The following is an 8,693-nucleotide window of genomic DNA, read 5'->3' as shown; positions in this document are numbered from 1 at the left end:
TAGGGGGAGTCCTGGAGTGAAATGTTAGTGCTGCCACAGGGACAAGGTCAAGACTAACCATCTGATTGGTCCAGACCGTTGGTGGAATGTTACTGGGATCTGTTTCATCCAGACATAATCCCGAGGGCCTTTTGCTTCCACAGAGATCTTCTTGATTTACTGTACCAAGATGGTATCAAACTTTAAGTAAACTCTTTACTTGTTCTAAGTTTTCATAAGCTTATACTGCCGCCGATGGCAAGCCAATCAGTAGCTTTGCTTCCCTGACCTGGTAGAGATGAGGACTGTGTGGGGTGGGGGGGGGTCATGTTGTTAGACCTGGACACCTATTGAGACTAAAGGTCTCTCTGCCACTTTGTCCAGAGATCTGTCTCTCTGAAACAGGGATGTCAGGTCCAACGACCACTAACAAGCATAAATATAAAACATTGTGAATTGGCTTTTAGTATACAGGTTATATCTGGGTTAGGGTATATCTGGGTTAGGTTAGGGTATATGTCTAGGTTACGGTATATCTGGGTTAGGTTAGGAGGCTGACGGTGGCACCGAGGAGGGAACAGAAAGCCTTCCAGAACCGGGAGATGAACTGTGGCCCCCGGGCTCACACCACATCCTTAGGGAATCCATGAATACGCAACACATGAACCACCATTGTCTCCGCTGTCTCCTTGGTGGATGGCAATTTAGGCAGATGGATGAAATGCACCATTTTTGAAAACCTGTCCACCACCATTAGAATGGTGGTGTTACCTTCAGAGGGGGGTAACCCCCTGACAAAGTCCAGAGAGATGTCAGACCAGGGGCAATGAGGCACAGGGAGCGGGCGCAGGAGACCAGGAGGTGGGCGTTGGGAGACCTTGTTCCGGGTGCACACAGGACAGGCAACCACATACTCTCCCACCTCTCTCTCCATGGACGGCCGCAAGAAACGTTGTCTGATCACAAACAGTCCGCCATACTCCAGGGTGACAGGAGAGGAGGGAGGTGTGAGCCCAATGGATGACCTGAGAGCGTTGGGAGACAGGGACAAACAACCGGTTCGTGGGACAGCCGTCTGGAACATGGACATCAATACTCGCCTGTCTGACCTCTTCCTCAATATCTCATGTAACAGCCCCCACCACACAGGAAGGGGGCAGAATGTTGGTGGGAGCTCTTGGGGCAGAGTCAGGGTCAAACAGGCTTAACATTCTTAGAACCAAAGAAAAATCAATTCTATAAAAAAACAGCCCACTTGGCCTGCCTGGAGTTGAGATGTTTGGCGGTCCTGATGTATTCCAAGTTCTTGTGATCAGTCCACACCAGAAAAGGGTGGTCCACTCCCTCCAACCAGTGGCGCCACTCCTCCAGAGCTGCCTTGATGGCCAACAGCTCCCTGTTTCCCACATCATAGTTCCTCTCGTCAGAGTTTCTGGGAGAGGAAGGCGCAAGGGTGGAGTTTATTGTCCGCTTGAGACTGCTGGGAGAGGACCACCCCGATCCCCCCGTCCGAGGCATCCACCTCCAAAACAAACTGCCGACGAGGATCCAGAAGAGTGAGGACAGGCGCCGAGGTGAAGCTCCCCCTTAATCTCCAGAAAGCCTGATCCACCTGAGGAGACCACCGGTCCACCTGAGGAGACCACCGGTCCACCTGAGGAGACCACTGGAACCTGACAGAAGAGAAGGTGAGGGCATGCAGCGGGGCAGCAACCGTACTAAAGTTCGGATAAAGCGTCTATAGATGTTAGCAAACCCCAGAAACCGCTGAACCAATTTACGGCTGGTCGGAGTGGGCCATTCAGCAACTACACTGACCTTAGCAGGATCAATTTGGATGTTTTCCTCCAAGACGATGAACCCCAGGAATGTAACGGTGGAGTCATGGAACTCACATTTCTCTGCTTTGACGAAGAGCTGGTGATCGAGGAGACGCTGAAGAACCTGGTGGACATGCTGGACATGGGTCTTCTCTTTCAGGGGAGAAGATGAGGATATCATCCAGGTAAACAAAGAAAATGCATGAGTGACCAAAGGGCATTATGAGACACTCGTAGTGACCACTAGGGGTGTTGAAGGCTGTTTTCCACTCGTCCCCCTATCTTATCCTTACCAAATGATAAGCATTTCTCAAATCAAGTTTAGTATAAATCTTTGCACCTTGCAAGAGTTCAAATGCTGACAAGATAAGAGGAAGGGGGTACCTGTTCTTTATGGTTATATTGTTCAGGCCATCATTCAGGCCACAGTAGTCGATGCAGGGAAGCGTCTTATCCTTCTTGCCAATGAAAAAGAAGAGGATGGGAGAATGATACCAGCAGCAAGGGCTAGGTTACGGTAATCTAGGTTACGGTAATCTAGGTTAGGGTATATCTGGGTTAGGGTATATCTGGGTTAGGGTATATCTAGGTTAGGGTATATCTGGGTTAGGGTATATCTGGGTTAGGTTAGGGTATATCTGGGCTAGGTTACGGTATATCTGGGCTATGTTAGGGTATATCTGGGTTAGGTTAGGGTATATCTAGGTTAGGGTATATCTGGGTTAGGTTAGGGTATATCTGGGCTAAGTTAGGCTATATCTGGGCTAGGTTAGGGTATATCTGGGCTAGGTTAGGGTATATCTGGGTTAGGTTAGGGTATACTGTAGTTAGCAATGACACTGACACTCACAGATCAACAGTCTGACCAGACACAGATCAACAGCCTGACCAGACACAGATCAACAACCTGACCAGACACAGATCAACAGCCTGACCAGACACAGATCAACAATCTGACCAGACACAGATCAACAGCCTGACCAGACACAGATCAACAGCCTGACCAGATACAGATCAACAGTCTGACCAGACACAGATCAACAGCCTGACCAGACACAGATCAACAGTCTGACCAGACACAGATCAACAGCCTGACCAGACACAGATCAACAGCCTGACCAGACACAGATCAACAGCCTGACCAGACGCGGTCGGTTTCACCAACTTCCAGAGCCAGGAGACTAATGCTGTCCTGAGTCTCTGTTCGTCTCCTCCACCACGACACTCGATCTGCTGCTACACTTTTTATCAGACAGAACAAATGCCAATGGAAATGAAGAGAGCGCGCTCAGACAAGACAGGAAGTCTACCCATCTGGGTTTTACCTTTCCTGTTTGTATGGGGAATCCTCTCTGGAGCGGGACCCAGGTTAGAGAGGGGGAGAGGGGGAGAGAGGGGGGAGAGAGGGGGGGAGAGGAGGGCCTTTGTAGTAGAGTTTCATCTCACACGTCTGTAGCTGTGGTATTTAGGAGCGGTCCGTCTGGCTATCAAAGAGGGGAGGGGGGGGGGGGGGGATAGGGATAGAGGTAGAGAAGGATAGAGCTGTGGTATTTAGGAGCGGTCCGTCTGGCTATCAAAGAGGCCCTCTGTCTGCTCTCTAAAAGGCTTTTTCTCTTTAAGTGTAAAAGGATGATTAGGCTCCTCTCTCTGGCCCAGTGAACAGGCCGCCTCAACTCTTTTCAAGGCAAACAGTCGCCTGCTGAGTCTTTGAAAGCTGGTAAGGTCAGATTTACATGTTTCTAGGGAGGAAGTCTGTGAGTGCTCTGGACTCATAGGCCTCCATGCTACCTCTGGCTCTGAGAACAAAGGGCCGTTCCGGGGCTGGACGGGGAGGGGGTTGGGTGGGGGGGGGGTCGCTGCTCTACTGCTGCTGTGAGTGGAACATCACCTCTTTGGGACAGGTCCTGAGACCGTCAACATCACTCACCTGAACAGCTATATTCATTTAATACACAATCAACCTGTCACTCACTGTAAACCATGTCTTCATCTTCTACATGTGAGAGAAAATGGGACATTAAAGAGAAGAATGGAGATTTATCTAAAACGATGGTGTGTTTTCTTACAAGACAACATATTGATTATATTCTAGTCCTGATAGTTCTGATAATCACTTCTGACTTTGCTGTGATGCCAGGTGTCTGGAGAGAGCAGAACAATGTGTATGTCTGTGGGTTAGGGTTAGGAACAGTGTGTATGTCTATGGGTTAGGGTTAGGAACAGTGTGTATGTCTGTGGGTTAGGGTTAGGAACAGTGTGTATGTCTGTGGGTTAGGGTTAGGAACAGTGTGTATGTCTGTGGGTTAGGGTTAGGGTTAGGAACAGTGTGTATGTCTGTGGGTTAGGGTTAGGAACAGTGTGTATGTCTGTGGGTTAGGGTTAGGAACAGTGTGTATGTCTGTGGGTTAGGGTTAGGGTTAGGAACAGTGTGTATGTCTATGGGTTAGGGTTAGGAACAGTGTATATGTCTTTGGGTCAGGGTTAGGGTTAGGGTTAGGAACAGTGTGTATGTCTTTGGGTCAGGGTTAGGGTTAGGGTTAGGAACAGTGTGTATGTCTTTGGGTCAGGGTTAGGAACAGTGTATATGTCTTTGGGTCAGGGTTAGGAACAGTGTATATGTCTTTGGGTCAGGGTTAGGAACAGTGTATATGTCTTTGGGTCAGGGTTAGGGTTAAGGTTAGGAACAGTGTGTATGTCTGTGGGTTAGGGTTAGGGTTAGGAACAGTGTGTATGTCTATGGGTTAGGGTTAGGAACAGTGTATATGTCTTTGGGTCAGGGTTAGGGTTAGGGTTAGGAACAGTGTGTATGTCTGTGGGTTAGGGTTAGGAACAGTGTATATGTCTTTGGGTTAAGGTTAGGAACAGTGTATATGTCTTTGGGTCAGGGTTAGGGTTAGGGATAGGAACAGAAATTATATATATAAAAAAGAAATGTATAGAAATAGTTAAAAATGAATAACCAAAATGTCCTGTATGAATAAGTATGTGAACCCTGTGCAATGGCAATTTTGTGCACAAAAATATAGGTTTACATTATTAATTAATGATTAATTATTAATAAACAATAATCTCTGAAAGGTTCTAGTCTATCATTAAAAGGTGTATAGTGCTACTAGATCAGGCCTTTCCTCCAGACTGAGAATAATAAACCTTGTAGATGTGCCTCTCGCCCGAACCCTGACCCTGACCCTAACCCTAACCCTAACCCTAACCCTAACCCTGACCCTGACCCTGACCCTAACCCTAACCCTAACCCTAACCCTAACCCTGGCCCTGACCCTAACCCTGGCCCTGACCCTGACCCTGACCCTGTCCCTCACCCTGGCCCTGACCCTGTCCCTGACCCTGACCCTGACCCTGACTCTTTCCCTTACCCTGGCCCTGACCCTGTCCCTCACCCTGGCCCTGACCCTGTCCCTGACCCTGTCCCTGACCCTGGCCCTGGCCCTGACCCTGACCCTGACCCTAACCCTGTCCCTGGCCCTGGCCCTGACCCTGGCCCTGGCCCTGACCCTGACCCTGACCCTAACCCTGACCCTGACCCTGACTCTTTCCCTTACCCTGACCCTATCCCTCACCCTGGCCTTGACCCTGTCCCTGACCCTAACCCTGTCCCTGACCCTGACCCTGACCCTGTCCCTGACCCTGACCCTGACCCTGACCCTGCATGTCCATCTGGTCTCCTGGTGCAACATTAGAACATTAGAACATTCAGGCCATCCATGGAGATGGACAGTCATCGTGTAACAATGAAAAGGCCAATAATATCTCCATCAGCCCATGACCAGTACATACCAGACAGGATTTAGTGAGGCGGGATGTTATTGGATGGTATTAGATGTCTTTTTAATATAGATATCACACACAGCCTTCAGTTGAGCCACAGTCAGTGGTGATGTGGTCATGTGATCAGAGGCGTCTCCTAATGGAGGACAGGGACCTTCGTTAGAGCTGTGTTGACAGACTGCCTCACCTCCACCTTCTTCTACGCATCACAATCACACAACACCATGACAACGTCAATCTCTGGAGACAAACATAGCAGGCTTGTATAGAACGCTGCAGAGGACACGAGTCAATAAAGATATTTAAGATTGTTGATCAAATCTGTTTGATTTGATATTTAAGACATGTGTGCTAGTACAAGCAAAGTGGCTAATGTGACCAGTCACTAACAAAGCTGAAAAACTATAGAAATATAATACAAGTAAATCTTCTAGCCTGCTCAGTTTTACACACTGTCTCTGTTTCTGGGATGAGGGGGAGAGTATTGAATTATATTATGGTGGTTAGGATTAAGGTTAGGGTTAGGATGAGGGTTAGGGTTAAGGTTAGGGTTAGGGTTAAGGTTAAGGTTAGGGTTAGGGTTAGGATTAGTATTCAGCAGCCAAATATTAAAATGTTCATATCAGTTTAGCAGGGTTAGGGTTAAGGGTTAGGGTTAGGGTTAAGGGTTAGGGTTAAGGGTTAAGGGTTAGGGTTAAGGGTTAGGGTTAAGGTTAGGGTTAAGGTTAGGGTTAGGGTTAGGGTTAGGGTTAGGCGCTGAGCGTGTGTTTGTCCAGTGATGTTCCAGCGTATTGAGGTAACATTCACTATCCTGCAGATCTAGGGTTAGGGTTAGAGGGTCAGATCTATATGCATTAGAGCTTATATACTGTATCTATATATACATACCGTAACCTTATATGAATCATCTCTAAAGATCTTAGGTTGGACTCTGGGATGTTAGGGTTAGGCAGGACTCTGGGATGTTAGGGTTAGGCAGGACTCTGGGATGTTAGGGTTAGGCAGGACTCTGGGATGTTAGAGTTAGGCAGGGTTACATTTTTACATTTACATTTATGGCATTTAGCAGACGCCTTTATCCAAGGCGACTTACAACAAATCCATTAGTTTAAGTAAGTGAATCATCTATCCATCAGTCATCATAAGATAAAGTAATCAATGCTCACACCAGGGGCCATTGGCAGTCGTAATGCCAGAAGAACAGGAGAGAAACTTGTACAGGGGGGTAGTGGGGGTGAAGAGGTCTCTAGGGTTAGGGTTAGTACAGGGGGGTAGTGGGGGTGAAGAGGTCTCTATGGTTAGGGTTAGTACAGGGGGGGTAGTGGGGGTGAAGAGGTCTTTAGGGTTAGGGTTAGTACAGGGGGGGTAGTGGGGGTGAAGAGGTCTTTAGGAAGGACAGTTAAGATGTAGTCTGAAGAGATGGGTCTTCAATCTACGGCGGAAGATTGGTAGTGACTCTGCAGTCATGACAGCAGTGGGAAGCTCATTCCACCAGCGGGGCGCCAGGACAATGAAAAGCCGTGACCGAGTAGCACAGCTGCTGCATCCACGTAGAGGTGGTGGTGCCAGGCGGGCAGCCGAGGTGGAAGAGCGGAGTGATCGGGCAGGGGGGGTTTGGGGGCTGATCATTACTTGCAAGTAGGGAGGGGCTGTTCCCTTTGCCGCCCAGTAGGCGAGCACCAGGGTTAGGGTTAGCAACAGGACTCTGGGGTGTTAGGATTAGGCAGGGCTAGGGTTAGGCAGGAAGGCTCTAGGGTGTTAGGATTAGGCAGGGTTAGGGTTAGCAACAGGACTCTGGGGTGTTAGGATTAGGCAGGGCTAGGGTTAGGCAGGAAGGCTCTAGGGTGTTAGGATTAGGCAGGGTTAGGGTTAGCAACAGGACTCTGGGGTGTTAGGATTAGGCAGGGTTAGGGTTAGGGTTACCAACAGTGTGATGTGGGTTAGAGTTAGGGTTAGGGTTAGGGTTAGGGTTAGTAGTTACATTGGCAGCTACACTGCCTTGCCCATCATGTCCTGACCCCTAACCCTGCCTCCACACTTCACCTGGCTCACTACCAAGCTGACTCTACCCAATTACCTCTCCTTCTCTCTCTCTGTCTCTCTCTCTCTCTCTGTCTCTCTCTGTCTCTCTCTCTGTCTCTGTCTCTCTCTCTCTGTCTCTCTCTCTCTCTCTCTCTCTCTCTGTCTCTCTGTCTCTCTGTCTCTCTTTAACTCCCTCTTTCACTTGCTCCGTCCTTCCTTCCTTTTGGGTTTGGTATTGTTGAATTATTATATTATTTGATTGCTTAGTTAGTTATTAGGACAGTGAAAACATAATAAGAAAATAGGCTTTTAGTTGTGTGACGTGTTTAAATACTGAACACTTTGTAGGTGGACTCTCTGGGTGGAATAAGTTCTGGGTATCCAGATACCATGTCTGGATCAGTTTAAACACTGAATAATGTATGAAGATCAAATCAAACTTTATTTATAACACATTTTATACACGAATGCAATGTAATTGCACTTTACAGGAACACTGATTAAAAACAGAAAATCAAAAGACCAGAGGATAATGGTCAGTAGAGTGTTATGGAAGCTGAAGTGCGGAGGACAGGGTCACCAGGAGGGGATTTCCCTGCTAGCCACCAGGAGGGTTGTGTTACAAGGTAAGTACTCTGCATCTGATGACCTTTACGGCTGATCCTGAGACGCTGCAGGGAGGAACGTCACAGTTTGAGTCTTAAATGTCTGTTGGAATGCACCTATTTTCTTGTCATTGACCAAAATCATAACTATCTATGTTTGATTTAAAATAACATTAAATGGAAACGTATTTGGACTCTTAATGAACATGAGATACCATGTGACCATAGACACCTGCTGTCATTGCATCCCTCGAGTGGTTGTAACTCTGTGGCACAGACCTTCACAAACCTAACCCTAACCCTAACCCTAACCCTAACCCTAACCCTAATCCCAAAGTTGTGTGTGCAATTAGTCAGTCATCTTCTTCTTTGTCCAGCAGTTAGTCAGTCCCCATATTTTTTGTCCAGCAGTTATTCAAGCCCCAAGGACTGACTAACTTCTGGAAAAAACACATGGGGACTGACTAACTGCTGAACACAA

Source organism: Argentina silus, assembly GCF_951799395.1.
Source record: "Argentina silus genome assembly, chromosome: 14".
NCBI lineage: Eukaryota > Metazoa > Chordata > Actinopteri > Argentiniformes > Argentinidae > Argentina > Argentina silus.
The sequence above is the reverse complement of the archived record's forward strand: the minus strand, read 5'-3'. Positions refer to the sequence as shown.